General features: G+C 39.4%; 1 protein-coding gene across 4 annotated transcripts in view; it reads left to right on the top strand.

Moving 5' to 3' along the window:
* The first annotated feature begins 17,292 nt into the window (after positions 1-17,292).
* LOC136863855 (uncharacterized) overlaps positions 17,293-20,099 on the top strand; it is a 311,541-nt gene continuing 308,734 nt past the window's right edge. For all 4 annotated transcript variants that reach the window (XM_067140201.2, XM_067140198.2, XM_067140199.2 and 1 more), the window contains exon 1: positions 17,293-17,464. The gene's annotated coding sequence lies outside the window, so the exon portion shown is untranslated. The remainder of the gene's footprint in view (positions 17,465-20,099) is intronic.

Below are 20,099 nucleotides of genomic sequence, written 5' to 3'. Positions count from 1 at the left end.
CGCTTCCTTCCAACTCCTTGTCCTTTCCTATCCCATCGTCGCCATAAGACCTATCTGTGTCGGTGCGACGTAAAGCCCCTAGCAAAAAAAAAAGAAAGTAAATATCTCGCAGGAGTTCTTTTACGCGCCAGTACACACACAGTCACACCTCCGTGGCTCAGGTGGCAGCGCACCGACTTCTCACCGCTGCGCTGGGTTCCGTGGTTCAAATCCCGGTAACTCCATGTGAAATTTTTGCTGGACAAAGCGGAGGTGCGACAGGTTTTTTCCGGGTACTGCGGTTTTCCCTGTTATCTTTCATTCCAGCAACACTCTCCAATATCATTTTAATTCATCTGTCAATCATTAATCATTGCCCCAGAGGAGTGCGACAGGCTTCGGCAGCCGGCACGATTCCTATCCTCGCCGCTAGATAGGGCTTAATTCATTCTATTTATAACCCGGTCGAGTGACTGGAAACAGGCTGTGGATTTTCAAATATACAGACACGAGGCTGACGTATTTGAGCACCTTCCAATATTACCGGACTGAACCGGGTTCGAACCTGCCAACTTGAGCTCAGAAGGCCAGCACTCTACCGTCTGAAGTACTCAGCTTATTATTATTATTATTATTATTATTATTATTATTATTATTTTTCTTGTTTTCGAATAGGTCTACTATGGACCACGTTAAGCATCATTCATTTACGGTTCTTCCTCTTTCGATTGGCCCAGTACTTCTTCATCCTTTCGGAGTGGGCTTCTTTACGTTCTCGTGACCAGTTGTTGCCGGTCCGTTTTTTGCTACTTTGATCTTTGAATCCCTTAATTTAGTTGATGATTTTTCTGTATTCCTGTCTGTTGTATACTGCCTGCTGTGATATATTATTTTCCTCCATATCCTCCTTGACCCCTTTAAGCCAGCTAGTTTGTGTCTTCCTGTTCTCCATGTATTCCAGAATTCGCTTGGCTGTTCTCTCTGGTGGCATTCTTTTAATGTGTCCGTAGAAGCAGAGTCTTCTCTTCTTGAAGGATGTTGTGATTTTTTCGGCCCTTTTGTATAGTTCCTCATTTGGTCGCAGTCTAAATTGTTGACCCACTTTCCTGGGCCCTAGTATCTTCCTCAAGATCTTCCTTTCTGTCTTTTCAATGTTTTCTAGTAAGCCCTTCCTGTTCAGTGGAATACATTCGATCGCATATAGACTTTCTGGTTTGATGACAGTGTTGTAATGTCTGATTTTTGCAGTGAATGAAACTGATTTTTTATTGTAGACATTTCGACATAACTGGTATGCTGCTTCCATCTTTCTTGCCCTTTCCTGTAATGCTATTCCTGGTAGTCCTGTTGGGGTTATCCATTCCCCTAGATATTTAAACTTCTGTACTCTTTTAATTGTTCCATATTTGGTGACAATATTTTGTGTCGGATCCTTTTTGTCCTGAATCATTAGTTCCGTCTTTTCGAAGGATATCTGAAGTCCCGTCTTTACAGCAGTCTCTTGAAGTGTTTCAATTTGTACCTTGGCTGTTTCAGTGTCTTCTGCCGGTATTGCCATATCATCTGCGAATGCTAGACAGTCAATTTTGACTCCAGATCTTCCCAGTGATTATTATTATTATTATTATTATTATTATTATTATTATTATTATTATTATTATTATTATTATTATTATTATTATTATTATTATTATTATTATTAGACTACTACTCTCACCACTAGGTTCCGTGGTTCAAATTCCGGACACTCCATGTGAGATTTGTGCTGGACATAGCGGAGGGTAATAGGGAGGTACATTCAGGGAAACGGGGTGGCCTAGGGAGCGGTGATAAGGGAACAGGGAACTGGAAATCAAGTAGGGATGACATAAAATTGTTAGTGTTGAACTGTAGAAGTATTGTAAAGACAGGAATAGAATTGAGTAATTTAATATATATTTACCAGATATTGTAATAGGAGTTGAATCATGGCTGAGAAATGATATAATGGATGCAGAAATTTTTTCACGGCACTGGAGTGTGTATCGTAGAGATAGGATAGGTATGGTGGGAGGGGAAGTATTCATTCTGGTGAAAGAAGAATTTGTAAGCTACGAAAATGTTAAAGATGAGACACATGAAATTCTAGGCGTAAGGCTCATTTCTAAAGATAATAGGCAACTTGATATATTTGGAGTGTACAGACCGGGAAAGGGTAGAACAGACGTGAATTCAGAATTATTTGATAGGATAGTCGGCTATGTGGGAAACGACATGGAAAGAAATGTGATTGTAGCGGAGATCTGAACTTGCCAGATGTCAATTGGGAAGGAAATGCGAACGACAGGAAGCATGCCCAACAAATGGCAAATAAGTTAATATGGGAAGGACAGCTGTTTCAGAAGGTGATGGAACCAACCAGAGGGAAAAATATCCTGGACGTCGTGCTAATAAAACCAGATGAGCTCTATAGGGAAATTGAAGTAATAGATGGTATTAGTGATCACGAAGCTATTTTTGTCGTAGTTAAAAATAAATGTGATAGAAAGGAAGGTCTTAAAAGTAGGACTATTAGGCAGTACCATATGGCTGATAAAGCAGGCATGAGGCAGTTTCTAAAAAGTAACTATGATCGGTGGAAAACGGTAAATAAAAATGTAAACAGACTCTGGGATGGGTTTAAAGAAATTGTTGAGATATGCGAAAACAGGTTTGTAGCTTTAAGGGCGGTAAGCAATGGTAAAGACCCACCTTATTATAATAGAGAAATAAAGAGACTAAGAAGGAGGTGCAGACTGGAAAGAAATAGAGTTAGAAATGGCTGTGTAAGTAAGGAGAAATTGAAGGAACTTACTAGAAAATTGAATCTAGCAAAGAAGGCAGCTAAGGATAACATGATGGCAAGCATAATTGGCAGTCATACGAATTTTAGTGAAAAATGGAAGGGTATGTATAGGTATTTTAAGGCAGAAACAGGTTCCAAGAAGGACATTCCAGGAATCATTAATGAACAAGGGGAGTGTGCATGTGAGGATCTTCAATAGGCAGAAGAATTCAGTCAGCAGTATGTAAAGATTGTTGGTTACAAGGATATTGTTGAGATAGAGGAGGAGACTATGGCCAAAGAAGTATTAAAATTTACACATGATAACAATGACATTTACAATAAGATACAAAAGTTGAAAACTAGAAAAGCGGCTGGAATTGATCAGATTTCTGGGGATATACTAAAGACAATGGGTTGGGATATAGTACCATTGTAAGGTTTTAAGTCACTGACTAACTTTTGAAACATATAAATCTGAATTTAACTTGAAAAATATGAAATATCTGCATCTAAAATGCTATTTGCTTTACGTCGCACCGACACAGATAGGTCTTATGGCGACGATGGGATGGGAACTGCCTAGGAAGTGGAAGGATGCGGCCGTGGCCTTAATTAAGGTACAGCCTCGGCATTTGCCTGGTGTGAAAAATGGGAAACCACGGAAAACCATCTTCAGGGCTGCCGACAGTGGGGCTCGAACCCACGATCTCCCGATTACTGGATACTGACCGCACTTAAGCGACTGCAGCTATCGAGCTCGGTGCATCTAAAATGGAAAATCTGAAAATTAATATTCATTAAATAAAATACGCACTCGTCGGACCTTGTACTCACACTTACTTGTTACCTGCTTACTTACACATACGTTATTTGAAGGGCGCCAGCTGCCACTCAGTGCAGCAATAATAGAATGAGACTCTTGACTATCTCTAGGGTGTGGGGTAATAAGCTTATTTTGACAACATACCATATAAGTTCTTGGAAAAGGAGATTGGCGTTCGGTTTCCCCATTAATTTTGAGGTTAAGATATTTTACTGTCATTGAAATAAAACTATGAATTCGTTTGATAGAACAAAATATATTCTTTAAATAATATATAAAAAGTAGTGAGTCTTGTTGCGATAAAACAGATGAGAATATGAAATTATGACATTGCAACTGAAAGAAACTAGGGATGAATTTGAATTCCTTTTGACCGGACATTTAACAATTTATACGAAATATTTAACTCACTGATTCACTTGACTGTACCTTCTACACGTTGAGTGTAATTACGACGTATTCCTTTGATCTGGTGTTTACTGTAGATGTGTCACGCCTAACTTGGTGATACATCCTTGTGACTGCTTCTTCTCCATATCATCTGACTTCTTTGTAAGTCAATATGGTATTACCTCATGGCAGGTGGTATCCCTCTCTGACTCCATGGTAAGCCCTTGCGTCCGTGTCTTCAACTAATTGACCGACCAAGTTTGGCCTCACTCTCTCAATGACCAATAATTAATGGCTCACTGAGTCTTCTCCATCTCTCGTTCACACTCGTTGACTGACCGACTGAGGCCTCTTCATCTCGTAGACTTCTTCACTGTTCAGCTTCCGTTTAACTAATGACTGACGCTACAATATGCATCCACCTTTTATAGACGTTGCACGGCACACCTACGTAATCTCCAGAAATAACAATGGCATACTCCCACAACGCCTCAAACCGTTGCATGTAATGGTGAAATCCCCTGGGGCGGCTGAGTCTCTGAGCACATTGCTAAAAGCTCACGATGATGTAGCCATGACGTAGCAATGACTTGGCAGAATCGCCAACAGTATTGCACAATATAACAACGTCACATCCACATCTGATACATCGAAACTCTCACTGTACAGGTATTTAATGTTAATCTACATATACGTATATATGCATACACTCAATTACAAATGCGCAAGCGACAAGCATTGCATAATGGAATTGAATAATAATTATAACAAAATAATAGTAATCTCACAGAAAAAATAACATTAATACGGACATAATAATAATAATAATAATAATAATAATAATAATAATAATAATAATAATAATAATAATAATAATAATCATATTATCACAGATGCAATAATAATAATAAAATACAGATATTACCTTGTATCGGGATTTGAACTGTTACACCATATCTGAAGTACTTATTTGATTATTGTTTGGTCGGAGGAGCTATACAAGACGAATGGAGAGTTGCTATAGTAGCCCCTGTATATAAAGGAATGGGTGATATACATAAAGCTGAAAATTACAGGCCAGTAAGTTTGACGTGCATTGTATGTAAGCTTTGGGTAGGCATTCTTTCTGATTATATTAGACATGTTTGTGAAATTAATAACTGGTTCGATAGAAGGAAATTCGGTTTTAGGAAAGGTTATTCCACTGAAGCTCAACTTGTAGGATTCCAGCAAGATATAGGAGATATCTTGGATTCTGGAGGTCTAATGGACTGTATCACGATTGACCTGTCTAAAGCATTTGATAGGGTGGATCATGGGAGACTACTGGAAAAATGAGTGCAATTGGACTAGACAAAAGAGTGACGGAATGGGTTGCTATATTTCTAGAAGATAGATCTCAGAGAATTAGAGTAGGTGAAGCTTTATCTGACCCTGTAATAATTAAGAGGGGAATTCCTAAAGGCAGTATTATCGGACCTTTACGTTTTCTTATATATATATAAATGATATGAGTAAAGGAGTGGAATCGGAGGTAAGGCTTTTTGCGGATGATGTTATTCTCTATAGAGTGATAAATAAGTTGCAAGATTGTGAGCAACTGCAACGTGACCTCGAAAATGTTGTGAGATGGACAGCAGGCAAGGTATGTTGATAAACGGGGTTAAAAGTCAGGTTGTGAGTTTCACAAATAGGAAAAGTCCTCTCAATTTTAATTACTGCGTTGATGGGGTGAGATTTCCTTTTGGGGATCATTGTAAGTATCTAGGTGTTAATATAAGGAAAGATCTTCATCGGGGTAATCACATAAATGGGATTGTAAATAAAGGGTACAGATCTCTGCACATGGTTTTGAGGGTGTTTAGGGGTTGTAGTAAGGATGTAAAGGAGTGGGCATATAAGTCTCTGGTAAGACCCCAACTAGAGTATGGTTCCAATGTATGGGACCCTCACCAGGATTACCTGATTCAAGAACTGGAAAAAATCCAAAGAAAAGCAGCTCGATTTGTTCTGGGTGATTTCCGACAAAAGAGTAGCGTTACAAAAATGTTGCAATGTTTGGGTTGGGAGGAATTGTGAGAAAGAAGACGAGCTGCTCGACTAAGTGGTATGTTCCGAGCTGTCAGCGGAGAGATGGCGTGGAATGACATTAGTAGACGAATAAGTTTGAGTGGCGTTTATAAAAGTAGGAAAGATCACAATATGAAGATAAAGTTGGAATTCAAGAGGACAAAATAGGGCAAATGTTCATTTATAGGAAGGGGAGTTAGGGATTGGAATAACTTACCAAGGGAGACGTTCAATAAATTTCCAATGTCTTTGAAATCATTTAGGAAAAGGCTAGGAAAACAAGAGATAGGGAATCTACCACCTGGGCGACTGCCCTAAATGCAGATCAGTATTGATTAATTGATAATTAATTGAGGCGGTGCAGATTTTTCTCCGGGTACTCCGGTTTTTCTCTGTCATCTTTCAACCAGCAACACTCTCCATTACAATTTAATTTCATGTGTCATTCATTAATCATTGCCCCTAAGGAGTGCGATAGGCTTCGGCAGCCGGCACAGTTCCTATCTTCGCCGCTAGATGGGGCTTCATTCATTCCATTCCTGACCCGGTCGAATGACTGGAAACAGGTTGTGGATTTTTATTCCATTTTCACTAGCAGAATAGAACCATATGCTACATGTAATGGGCTGTATTTATGCCATGATGACGTAAATACCTCATTTCGATTATTTTCGCATTCTAATTTCTATACCGGAAAAGCAAGGAGGCTGGGGTTGAGGGGGGGGGGGTGGAGAGCACGTGACCCGGTGCCCTTAAAAAGCAGCCGCCACTTGTTGTGTGGCATTCTTCATGAATTTCATAGTGTTATTCATCGTGAGATGTATTTCTAATGTCTGTCGTCTCTGCTTCTACACGCAGTAAGCGAGTGAAAGTGTAAAACTTTGGCTACGGTAAAATATATGCTAACTTAAGCTCAATCGGTTTAGGTTAGGATTTTGTTGTAAGGAATAAGTACGGTACCGTGAAATGGGGTGAATAGGATCACTTTCTTGAGGAACATTAACCCAGCAGCAGAATAAATAACGAATCATCCTCCTTTTTTGTTTCAGTACATGAATCCTACATGTTTTATAACTTTACTCACAAATATTCTTAAATTCCTTCATATTTCCTTGATTTTAGCCAATTTTATGTGATACTTTTCACCCCTTGACTGGGGTGAATGGAAGTTATTCCATTCAGATAGTAACCGGGGTCAATGGGTCGGTTATTTGATAGTTAAATCACATGACTACACTTTCTCTTATAGTTTAATGTTCTGAAATAACTAAAACAAAATTGATTAGGGAAAAAAACATTGTTGTCAAAGTTAAAAATCAGTGAAAATTATAGCAGAAATAGTGTTTTCATTAACCTTCGGTCTCATAAAATTGATCACAAATCGGTCCTTCTCTTTCTTCTCTACAAATTCACCAATGAAAGAGTGACTCTCACTGGAACTGGTGCCTGGTTTACTGGTCAGAAAAGAAACCAATAGTCAGTCCCCATTGTCTTCCTCAGCAGGAACTTCTATTGGGTTATTTGCGTTCCCTTCTGAATTCTCTCCGTGCAAAGAAGGTCCTGAAATACCCTATTACTGTTAGCTGCTGGAACATCCACTTGCTATCCAGATTTGTTAATTTGTTCAAGAAGCGTGGGAAAACAGTCTTTGAGACAACGCTTCCCGGCCCTAGTTTCTTATTAATTGTATCCTTAGCCAATTGTGTATGGTCCCAGGATCATGGCTCTTGTAAGCCTTTTCATGCGCATCTCGTTTGTAAGTTCTTGACACCCCAAACACACCTACAAAATTTACAAAGTGATGTTAACCTAAATTCCAGAAACCCTAAGAAATGCAAAATACTGCCTATTTCACACATGATTCTGGAAATTATTTTGAATACAAAATGCTCACTGTGATTTCGGGGGAATCTAATACTTTCTGTGATTCAGGGTCGGTTCTACCACCTACTGGTAAAGTAGCGCGTAACTTGCCCTCCGCGTAAAAGGATGTTTCCGTTCGACCATTTTCAGGTAGCGCTATCGGCAGCATAAATCGTAATTACCTGGCGCGTAATTTATCGGCCACTTCGAGGGCCCGATAAAACTTTACCTGCCGGACAAGTTCTGAGAGCTGAACATTATTACCTGTATTTCTGGTGACATGCAACTTAAATTAGCTTCGTGTACTGAAAAAAGCATGATACTGTAACAGTGATCGATATGGTATTGCAGGATTTTGAACATTAATCCTTTCCTTGAGTTGCAACGGTCACACCAGCCTCTTGCATTGGTAGCGTAGAAAACACATTTTATACGTCAAGCTTTCGCAAAGGAACTGTAAAAGGATATAAAATCAAAACCTATTTGGAAATAATTTCAGATGGGCTTTAATTTTCTACTTTTTCAGTTTTCAGATACCACGTATAAGTTAGTGCATGTAGCGTACTGGCCAACGTGCTGAGTTCATAGGTTCGATTGTTCATTATGACGAATCTTTTTCATTTTCATTATTAGCATTGTATTAATCTGTATGCCTCTTTTCATACGTTCCTTTGTTAATAATATACAGTATTTCAATGAAACGTTTAATCACAATATTATGTCTACTAGGAAAATGCTTTATATGTGTGCTACTTACAGAAAGTGATGTTATGATTAATATAGCATATAGGACTGTCGCCCAGTTAGCAGATTCCCTATCAGTTGTTTACATAGGTCTTCGAAGAAAGCGGAAACTATTCCATTCCCGAATTCCTCTTCCTATGAATGGATATTTACCCCGATTAGTTCTTTAACAGTACCTTCCAACTTTATCTTCATAAAGTTAAACATTATAATGAAATGCATTATCAATAAATGGAAGCATGTGGAACTAAACGAGGTCACAGAGCTAGTTGCAAATAGAGCATCGTGGAGATAATCAATTCACAGAAGCCTGCAGATAGAATGCGCAAAGGCAATAAGTCCGTAAGGAAGATGTGGGTGTACATATGTACACGGAAGCGCGTAAAAAAGAGTTAAGAACAACGGCTGGGAACAAAGATAATTTTTAAATGTAAATTAAAAAGACGATGAAAACCTGCGTGCCTTCTATTACGGAGCGAGCGACTTGACCAATCTACTACGAGAATACTATCAAAAAACTCTGCCTTACAAGACAGGTTATAACTGGTGTAAGAAAATGTAATCTCGAGATTTTAATCCAAATTAGGTATTGATTTTGAAGCTCATAGATTAAAATCACGAAAGCTTGACATAAATCGTTGTCCATAACTCTTAAGACTCCCCTTATTAGGCTCTTTGGTGACAATCAACAGATGCAAGCACAGGAAAATAAGACAATCGAAATGAGCTTCATACATCTGACGATAGATAGCACCACAGTCGAAAGAGAGAATTCCCTGAAAATCAGTCTAGCCAACTCTATATATCGGTGTCTAGCTCCGGGTAGCTACCCAGCGCTTACGCGGAGGTGGTTGCACGCAAGGCAAAGTACCAGCTGATTTACACCCCCAGGTAGTTTACCTCCCGGGCAGTTGCCAGCCACTTTACCAGCAGATGGTAGAACCGGCCCTCTGGACAGACAAAGTTATTTTACCCCATAAATCTTTTAGGCTTAAACTTCTCCCTCTATTCAAGACATCTCTACCTTTTGATTCCTCGCGTGTTCCTTGTTCTTTATTGGACACTTGTCTACTTATATTTAAACTGCCTTGATCTTGTAAGTCGACTTCTGCCGGCACTTGCTGACTCCCCATTTCGGCTTCCGCACTGCTTACTGGACTGGTCGGTACACTGACCCCAGACATACGCTCCTTACTTGCTTCCCTGACCCGCGTTGTTTCGTCTTCTGTCCTCCTGTCTGTTGACATATTTTCTTCTCGTTTTAGATTTTCGTCAATCACCTGTAGCTTCTCCACTGTCCATCGCCTTACCCATTTTCCGTTAGAAACTATCAACTGCTGTCCCCTGATGTGTGCTCTGAGCCCTTGCCTTCTAGCTCTAAATAGGTGGGCTCTTAATGTATTGAAGCACTTACTACCTTCACTTCCCATGTCTTTTCTCACCCATACTTTCTCACCTTGAAGATTGTTCGCGTTTCTTACTATAATTTCCGCCATGAGTGTTGATATCAATTTCATTCTGATCGGTCTGTTCCCTTTCACTTTTCCAACCCTTTCCACATCGTCGATATCGGCTTCGCTAAAGTTGATCTTCATCTTAGCCTGAATTACATCGACCGCCTTGTATATAAGTTCAACTTTGTCTTCTTTTGCCTCTTCCTTCACTCCATATATGAAAATACATTTCTTCACTCGTTCTCGTCCATTATTAGCCTCTTCTTTCTTCAATTTCGTTACTTCTTCTTCCAGGTTTTTGACTTTTTCCTTCAAATTTCTGATTTCTTCCTCATTCTTTCCTGCCTTTATAGCTACCTCTTCGGTTTTTCCCTTTATCCATCTCTCCAACTCTTCGAACTTTGATGACTGGTTCTGGAACATCTGCTTTAGTTGTTCTGTTGTACAGATATCCTTCACCTCTTCTCTTACTATTCCTTTAATAACCTCTATGTCATCCCAATTCATATTGCCGTTCTCATTCGGACCTGGATTAAGTTCCACGCCCCCAACCATTAACAAAGTCGAAACCACCACAGCCACCAGCATCATCTCTCCTATCTTCCATAAGTCAGTCTTATGCACTCTCTTCTCAGTTTTTCTCCATTTCATTCTCCGAAGCCACCTTCCTATCGCTGCTCGGTACTGCTCCACGCCAATCATTGTTCTGCACACTTCACTCAGCACATCCGCTTCCTTCGGTAGTTGGAGTTAGACTGAGTTGTGTTAAGTGCTGATAGACTTTCACCAATATTGCATGCGATGGCTCACTTTAGAAAGGAGATACACTGATGCAATATAGGCAGGCTGACGTTCATCCTGGAGAGAAGATACACAGGTGCAATGTGTGTGACAAGACATTCGCTGGTATCACATAAGTGCATTGCTAGCCATTATCAAGATCTTTGTTCAGGTGGTCGATTAGCAGATCTTCGTGTTTAACCTCATAGTTTGCCCGTATCTACGTGTCTCACTATTTCGATTCTTACCCCCACTTAACCCACTCTATAGCACTTGCTAACACTTCCTCTTATTCAGAACGTATGACTGCATCTCGCGAGTCATCCAAATCTTACACCTTCACTCGAATTAACTTTTATTACACTCAGGTATCACATCTCACTTCTTCGCCAACATGAAGCACTCCATTTCCCGGACACGTGCTACAAAGTTATTTCACACCCATATATTGTCGCAGTGACACAAATGGTGGGAAAACGTACTGCTTTTATGGTAGGCAACTCCCACACATGAAATTTACTGGATTCCCAGGAGAAAAATCCTACAATTTTATATAGGGCCTACCTGGAAATCTTTAAAAAAGAAAGTCATTTACTCGTTGAAAAGTGAAGTCAATAATTGTATCACTTTATGAACCTATTCATCCCTGTGATCCTATTCACCCCATTTTACGATAAGTCACAGTATATTTCTGCGAAAATCATTACTGTACGATTACGAAGCATCACCCGGGGGAAATTGTTAAGCACATTGTTTAAAATCTTCTGTAATGATGGTGACGCGAATACCAATGGAAATTGTAATGTGGTGGGGCTGCAATTGCTTATTGTTCTGTAGCTTTTGTAACGAACGTGTTCAACGTACGCCACTGACTTGTACTGTACCTGTCTTATCTATAAAAGCTACATAGGCTAATTAACACAGACGTTCTTGGTTTAAGATGAACCGGAAAGCGAGAACATCCGCCATACAAGGGAGGTATTAGAGAAAATCCACACTGCTCAGTCTACTGCAGACCTTATTAGCGTTAACACAATATACGAGCAGTGTGCTGGTAACGACTTGTTATCATCGGTAGTATAGAACTGGCAATGGTGCTTCAAGCTGCTGCAATGTCGTTTATCTCTTGTTCCTTCTTTGTCCAGGAACGGTGCCAGATGTGTGTGTGAAGCCCTCGAGCGAGCAAACCACAGGTAACTTTCGTGGACAATGAAGTCAACATTACGTGGAAATGTGTCTTCCGGAGCATGAGAAACAGCTATCTCTATGGAATGATATCTACATCCAAAAATATAGATAAATTATTTAATCCCGGGCGAGTTGGCCAGCGGATAGGGACGCGCAGCTGTGGGCTTGAATCTGGGAGATAGTGGATTCGAACCCCACTGTCGGGAGCCCTGAAAATGGTTTTTCGTGGTTTCCCATTTTCACACCAGGAAAATGTTAGGGCTGTACCTTAATTAAGGTCACGACCGCTTCCTTCCCATTCCAAGCCCTTTCCCATCCCATTGTCGGCGACGTAAAGCAGCTTGCAAAATAAATCCTTAATAGCTACATTTTTAGTAAAGTCGCTAACATAAAATTACTAGTAAACATAACTTAAGTGGACATGCCTATGCAGAACTAAATATTTCCTCTTCTTCGTCTTCCATCTCATCTTCAGCAAACGATGTGGATTGTGAAGTGGAAGGTTGCTGAGCTGTTGGTGGAGCAGGTAATAGTTCAGCCGTTGTTGTGTAAGCATCTTTAATGCCGATCTTGCTGACAACCTTCTCAGAAATTTCGTAACAATGGCTGTTTTTACCCTAGACATTTAAGCGTATTTCAACTCCCATTCTCTTTCTCGGTTTAGACTTCACATTACCAAGATGACTAAAGAACCTATCTACTTCGGCAGTTCCTTGAAGGGATTCTGAGCTGGCGAATCACTGCATTGTAACACCTCTGCTGAAAAGGCTGTAATATTTGAAACTTGATTCAATTTTATTGCGTTCAGATTACGCCAATGATTCTTAATGTGACCCATATCCGCGACTCTATAGCCCATACCTTCCGCATACTTAAATATTGTGTTTTGACAAAATTAATAGAGAGGAGAGCCATTTTCGTTAGGATTTGAATATTGGTCGGTAGCCTACTTTTTGTTTCCGTAATTAGCTTTACGTGAAGTTAATATAGCGGCCTCTAACCACTTCAACCGTTCCTACTGATGCTAAGTTTCCACCAAGTTTTCGAGCTCGTAACCCAGATACGGTTTTGGGTCCACATAACTATCAATTTCAGTTGATGGAGAAAACAGATTAAGTCGAGCAGTCGTGTTTAGGATTTTCCTTCCCAAGAACTGCATGAGAAACATGAGATCATCATGTACACGAGGAGGTACGTATCTGCATTTTCAGATTCAAATACCGATAGGCCTACTTTAATTGCCTTTTGGGCCTCATGCAGAACGTTTTTAGATGAGTATTAAACAATCATTTTGATGAATCAAGAAACCTTTGGAACAATATCCTTGAAGTATAACACATTTTTTGTGTTCTTACTATACTGAAGCGTAGTTTGAGCTCATCGCAGTGTTCAACAATTCGGCGATCAGTAGGTTCAGTGGATCACAATCTTGTTTCACAAACTTTTAGAAGTTTGAGAGGTTCTTCACTATTTATTGCGTTGTAAAATTGCTTGTAAATGCCGTGTATTTTGTTAGAACGAGCAAAACACAGGTAACTTTCGCGGACAATGAAGTCTATATTACGTGGAAAAGTGTCTTCCGGAGCATGAGAAACAGCTATCTGCATGGAATGACACCCACACCTTATAATTTTCAAACATGGAATAATAAACTCTTTTATTTTTCATAAGTGCATATACAACATTGTTCAGCTTTGTGTTCACAGAAGCGTTATCAACACCTATAACTCACTCAGGTTTCATTTTCAGTTGCTGTAAGACCACTTCTATTGCGTTAACAATGGCTGGTGCTATACCATTTGGTAAGTCTACACATCTAAAACTCTTGATACTATTCTTTTAATACTGAGGCTGAAGTAACGCATTATGACAGCTGACAACCTAGTAACGGCTATATCTGTCATAAACTGTAACGCTGATCGCAAATGTTAGAAACCATGTCCTCAATAAAATGTGGTGCTAGAACAGTTTTTATTACTTCAGTATATTTTGTTTTGTGTAAATGGAGATCTGCTGCTTTAGAATTAACGCCATTCCTTTTACACGCAATTCTGACAAATACTCTACAGTTAATATTCATCAACACTCTGCAATAAACAATGCCAAACGTTCTTCATTTCTATCAGTACTTACCTTTAATTTTGTGGTCGGTAGTTTCTTCTGCACTGGTGAGATGAATGGCTCTGATCGCGTTTCATATTTCTGCGTTTCAGAATGTTTCATTAAATCATTACATTTAGCATACAATTCTCTTTTACAATAGACGCAGTAGGCTTTGTTCTTATCAGAATCTACCGGCCTTTACCATTTATACTGATGTTCCCGCTCCTTGCGGTAGTTTTCTTGATACTTTTGCTTACCCAAAGGCGTTGAATAAAAAACAAAAAACCACAAACATGACAACACGATGCCATTCCCCATACGACTCCTGTTTAGCACAGCAGGTGAGGAAGCCTGGACGAGGTACTGGTCCTCTTCCACAGCTGTATCCCCGACCTAATGTCTCGCGCTCCAGAACACCGCCCTTGAGTCGGCAGGGATGGGATTCCTCACTGGATCCGAGGGAAGAATCAACCCTGGCCTGTAAACTGATTTTTTTTACTTTTTGCTTTACGTCGCTTTAGGTCTTATGACGACGATGGGATAGGAAAGGCCTAGGAGTGGGAAGGAAGCGGCCGTTGCCTTAATTAAGGTACAGCCCCAGCATTGCCTGATGTGAAAATGGGAACCACGGAAAACCATCTTCAGGGTTGCCGACAGTGGGGTTCGAACACACTATCTCCCGGATGCAAGCTCATAGCTTCACATCCCTAACCACACAGCCAACTCGCCCGGTGATTAAATAATAATTATACCACGTTATTAGGCCTATATTTCATTAAGTTAAATTTGAAAATTTAAGCCCATATTTTATATAAATGATGGTGATATTGCTACAGGTACAAAGTTATGCTTATTCTTCTCCAGTCATGCCTAAGAAGAGGGCAAGAACAGAAGATAACTGGCTAAGATATCATCATTTTCCAGAATACGGACACTCGTTCATGACCTGTGGTCGTTCCTTCACAGAGATTTGAGAAGTCGAAGAGCAAGAAGTAGTGTGTGTTCGTCCCTGGTGTGAAAATGGGAACCACGGAAAACCATCTTCAGGGTTGCTGACCGTGGGGTTCGAACCCACTATCTCCCGGATGCAAGTTCATAGCTTCGCGCCCGTAACCACACGGCCAACTCGCCGTAAATGCATGAAAAAATTTACTTGACGAAAGTCACCAAGATATGATGTAACCGTTCGTAGGTGTCGATGTTCTCAATGTTCGAATATTTTGTTGGGCTACCGGCTGGTAATCAATCGGATTACATGAAATTCCACTCAGGTGCGTGGCGTATCGACGAGCAATCGGTTACTTTTCTACACCATAGGCCATGTATTCATCGTATTAAAATACTAACATCTTATTTGACTACTGAGGCTATGGCTACGACTTGCAGTTAGAAATGATAACGTGAAAATTCAACCTTCTTTGACAAGATATTCCACGTTTGATCAATTAATATGACCGTTAAAATGATAAAATTATTCAACATCAACGTGACTGACATGAAAATAGAAAAAAATATTCATAATAATGAAAACATGAGTTTTGTTGGCTTCTGTGAAAATACAAGGTTATATTGGTGCCCAACTCACTCTTGTCTCCAAAATTTACTTCCAATTTACAGTATATGCGTTTTCCATGTCGTGTGCGCTCATTTAATTATAATCTTATGAAGTTACGTTGATTTAGTCCGAAGTGTTGTGAAATTCAATCTTCTTATTGAATTGATTCAATTTATTCCCACGGGAATAAAGCTCCTAAATGATCATTTCTACCATTATTTTCAATTTGGTTTAGTTTTTGGTCAAGTTCAAATACCTTAAACATGTTTCTTATTTAATTACCGTATCCTACTTCTGAATATAAACACTGTTTTCCGTAATCTGGCATTTGAAATCTCATCAACATATGTATAGATTTAACAGATATACTCGTAGCCATTCCTTGACATAGAAACGAGACATGTACTTAATTTTTGTTTGTGGCTGACGTAGAACAGTTATATGCTAATAATAATGTCATGTGGCTATTTCTAGCCGAGTGCAGCCCTTGTAAGTCAGACCCTCCGATGAGGGTGGGTGGCATCTGCCATGTGTAGGTAACTGCGTGTTATTGTGGTGGAGGATTTTGTTATTTGTGGTGTGTGAGTTGCAGAGATGTTGGGGGCAGCAGAAACACCCAGCCCCCGAGCCACTGGAATTAACAAATGAAGATTAGAACCGAAGACCAGTACGCTGACCATTCAGCCAACGAGATATGCTGAAGATATGGTATGTTCATCGTTATCTGAATCAGAAATTTTACTAAATTTTGATGGCAATACGTCATTTCTGGGCGCTGGTCTTTCCTGCGTTTGACACTTTTCTGTTTGTGAGCAGGATATACACTAAAAACAGAAGGAACTTCATTGGGAAGAATTCGGTCGATTGATATGCTTACACTGGAATCTGATGTATTAAAATGCAAGCTACATACTCGTGCCTCGAAGTAGCTTGCCTGCATTTCTCCCTTAAACCGCACTCCGAAGGAAAGTTATGGAACGTCACATTTTCTTGCTTTTTAACGGTATCCGAAGTACATAGAGATGCACAACAGTGCATCATATTTTTCAACCTCAGGGACACTCACCGACAGAAACAATACTCACAATAAATTGCATAAAATCAGCACAACATCACAATTACTCCGTGCATCACAATGTTGAAGTCCGCCAAGAGCACATTACTGTGTATAATTACAGATCCTATGTGTCCACTGACTCATATAAATACACTCGCACACTTACTGTATATTCTACAAAGAAACTAACATTTATCGTCAACTTTCCCTGAATACATACGATAACAACAAACCAAAACAAACCCACAATTCCAACAATTTCGGCTACTCGATTCGCCACCTTTGAACGATCGAGACTAACATTGGGTCTGAGGATTCGAGTAGGTCTTGTTTCTACACAATAATTTCCTACATACAGTATTTCTATTCGTCCTGACCCACGTTTAGTCGATCTTGGGATTGCGTTAGTCAGATGTTTCTTTATTTTATATTCTGTGATTTCCATAATTATTCTGTACGGTTTTCGTATGTTATGTTTTGGGCCTGGTAGTACATTTGATGTGCCAATTGTCTGTGTTTGAAATTGGTTAACTTGGTACAGTTGAGTAAAAGAGTTGTAGATCCAAGATTTGGTGTTCTGTTTATAAATTCCTTAGTGTCTAATCATTCTGAGCAGGGAGTGACGGAGCTGTCAAAGAATGAGGTGACGGAGGTGAGCGCTTCGGAGAAGTGGTTTTTAATTTCTTGTTGGTTCTTGATAGGGATCGGATAAGAGAGGGGCGTGTTTTGCTTGTGTAATGCAGCAGTTTAATTTTGTTTTAACCTCTGGTATCTCAGCTCAAATATTCGTCATTGAGGACACCGTTTATTTAAAGAGTATCGCATTTCTTTGTGGAAATCCAAGAAAAACTCTATATGTAGATTGCAAACTCTTATTTTACTTGTGTTTATAATTTCCAACCAATCAATCAATCAATCACTCACTACTGACCTGCATATAGGGCAGTCGCCCAGGTGGCAGATTTACTATATTTTGTTTTCCTGGCCTTTTCTTAAATCTTTGCAAAGAATTTAGAAATTTATTGAACATCTCCCTTGGTAAGTTATTCCAATCCTTAACTGCCCTTCCTATTAACTAATATTTGCCCCAATTTGTCCTCTTGAATTCCAAATTTATCTTCATATTGTGATCTTTCCTACTTTTAAAATAACTACTCAAACTTATTCATCTACTAATGTCATTCCACGCTGTCTCTCCATTGACAGCTTGGAACAAAACAGTCGAGTAGCTCGTCTCCTTTCTGCAAAGTCTTCCCAGCCCAAATTTATCATTATCGTAACGCTACTATTTTGTCCGAAATCACCCAGAACAAATCGTTCTGCTTTTCCCTTGAACCCCTTACTGGACAGTGCAAAGTATGTTAAGTGTTAGTACCTATTGTGAGGATTTTGGGAAATTTGAGTATATTTGTAGGAATTTTTGAATGATAAATAGGATAATCCATTGCTTTTAACTTAGGTAGTTGTGGTTTAATAGAATGTCTTGGGCCGTCGTTGATAAACTTGGGCGACTTTTGACCTGTAGTTGCCACTGGGCTACCTATCGTGAGCAACATTGATGTTTAAATGTTAACACACACTACCTCATTCGTCAGGTGAAAATGAATAAGTTTGTAAATTAATACACGCACACTTGAACAGAGTCCAGTCTCGTATGCCTTGTTTTGTTCGGCATGTGCTGTGAACAAACCACTGGTAGTGAATTAAAAGACTCAAGACTCGCATGCACCTAAATTAAGTCTAACCTCCCCCCTATGTCCACTGAAAGAGAAGGCTTAATTTGACATTTCACATGAATTCTCTGTTACAGATTTTGATCGCTGCATTAAAGTGGCCTCAGCCATAACCTTCCCAGTTGTTAACAAAGTGAAGAAGCCGCTCAGAGCTTCGCTTCTTTGTTAAAGTCAGTTGCGTTTCTCCACCCTAACCCGTCCCCATTTTCAAATCCCTGTAAGAACTTTAACAGTGTGGTCAGCTGTTGTCAGATTTCCATTGTTTAGAAAGTTATTCGTGTGTAGCTTCACCTTGAGCCAAATACTTTGCAAAAGATGGTGTTATTGCTACTTGCATATATTTGCTTTTGCAATACATTATTAGTTATTTAAAATTAGTAAGTTCACTTTAGTTATCTAGTTTACTTCGCATTAGTGCACGAAGATAGCGCTAGTGTTACTTAACTGGAAAATTTACCAAGCAGTAAGTTAGCAGCAATGCTGCATCATCAAACTTCATAGGAAGCTTCAACAAGCAACTTATTCATGATTATATAGTGAGAATTAAGTTGGGTAAAAGATCATTTCCAGTGTTCTCCTTAAGACCTTTTTAAGGGCGCACCGCCCTGTCGTTTTTACAGGCCACCCGGCTAACCTATATATGTGCAAATTACATAATATTAATACATATTCGAGTCATTGGGTGCTCAGAATTAAAACGTAAATACTCTAAAGCTGTTTGTTAAATGATTCATCTTCATTATTGATAGCAGTTTTGACTATTACATCAGAGTTTAAATGTTTAACTTGACTGTCATGTAGTGTGCACGGGCGGTGTCTGGATTGGCGAGAATCATATCCGAGCGTTCAATTCCGCATGACGTCGTAAACCCATATGGCACTGCACAGCAACTGAACGGTTCCTGGTGTTACAGGATTATAACGAGCAGTAGGACACTAGAAGTTCAGATTACTCTGTTATGTCTTGTTCATGATAATAACACTAAAATAGTTAAATTTTGTGGTTAGTGTCAACCTGTCTGATATTGTTAATACCCTGAGGGGAATAAATTGAAATTTCATCATAATTTTTTTTACGTAGTGTTCCCCGCCTGGCTATTCATTTCCTGCCATATGGCTGACGAAAGTTTCTGGGGAAAACACTGCAGTTTCTGAGACCCCAGAAATTATAAAATTAAGGAGGCCTACTGTCTAAAAAGTAATTCTTAAGGGTCCAGTAAGGGCAAAAAGAAGAAAAGAGGAAATTACAAATTTTTGTTTTGAAGGACAGGTGACTTCAGAGGTTACAGATGCTGATATTTTAGATCAGAACCTAATAAACTACCCTTAATCTTCAAACATAAAATTTTATTATTATCCTGTAATCTTCACATATAATACTATTTGAGAGAGTACCAAAATAGGTTTTCCCCAGGGTGCCAAGCACCCTAGAACTGGGCGTGTTTTGAGAAACAGTAAGTGAAAGAGAGAGAACAGGGTAGAGGATTCTCTGTTTCTTGAGCGAGAGGAAAGTAAGTACCACGTCATCAAGAGGCCTTTCTTACTATTACAATA

This window comes from Anabrus simplex, chromosome 2 (assembly GCF_040414725.1).
Source record: "Anabrus simplex isolate iqAnaSimp1 chromosome 2, ASM4041472v1, whole genome shotgun sequence".
Classification (NCBI taxonomy): Eukaryota; Metazoa; Arthropoda; class Insecta; order Orthoptera; family Tettigoniidae; genus Anabrus; species Anabrus simplex.
This window is presented reverse-complemented; position numbering and strand designations above follow the sequence as displayed.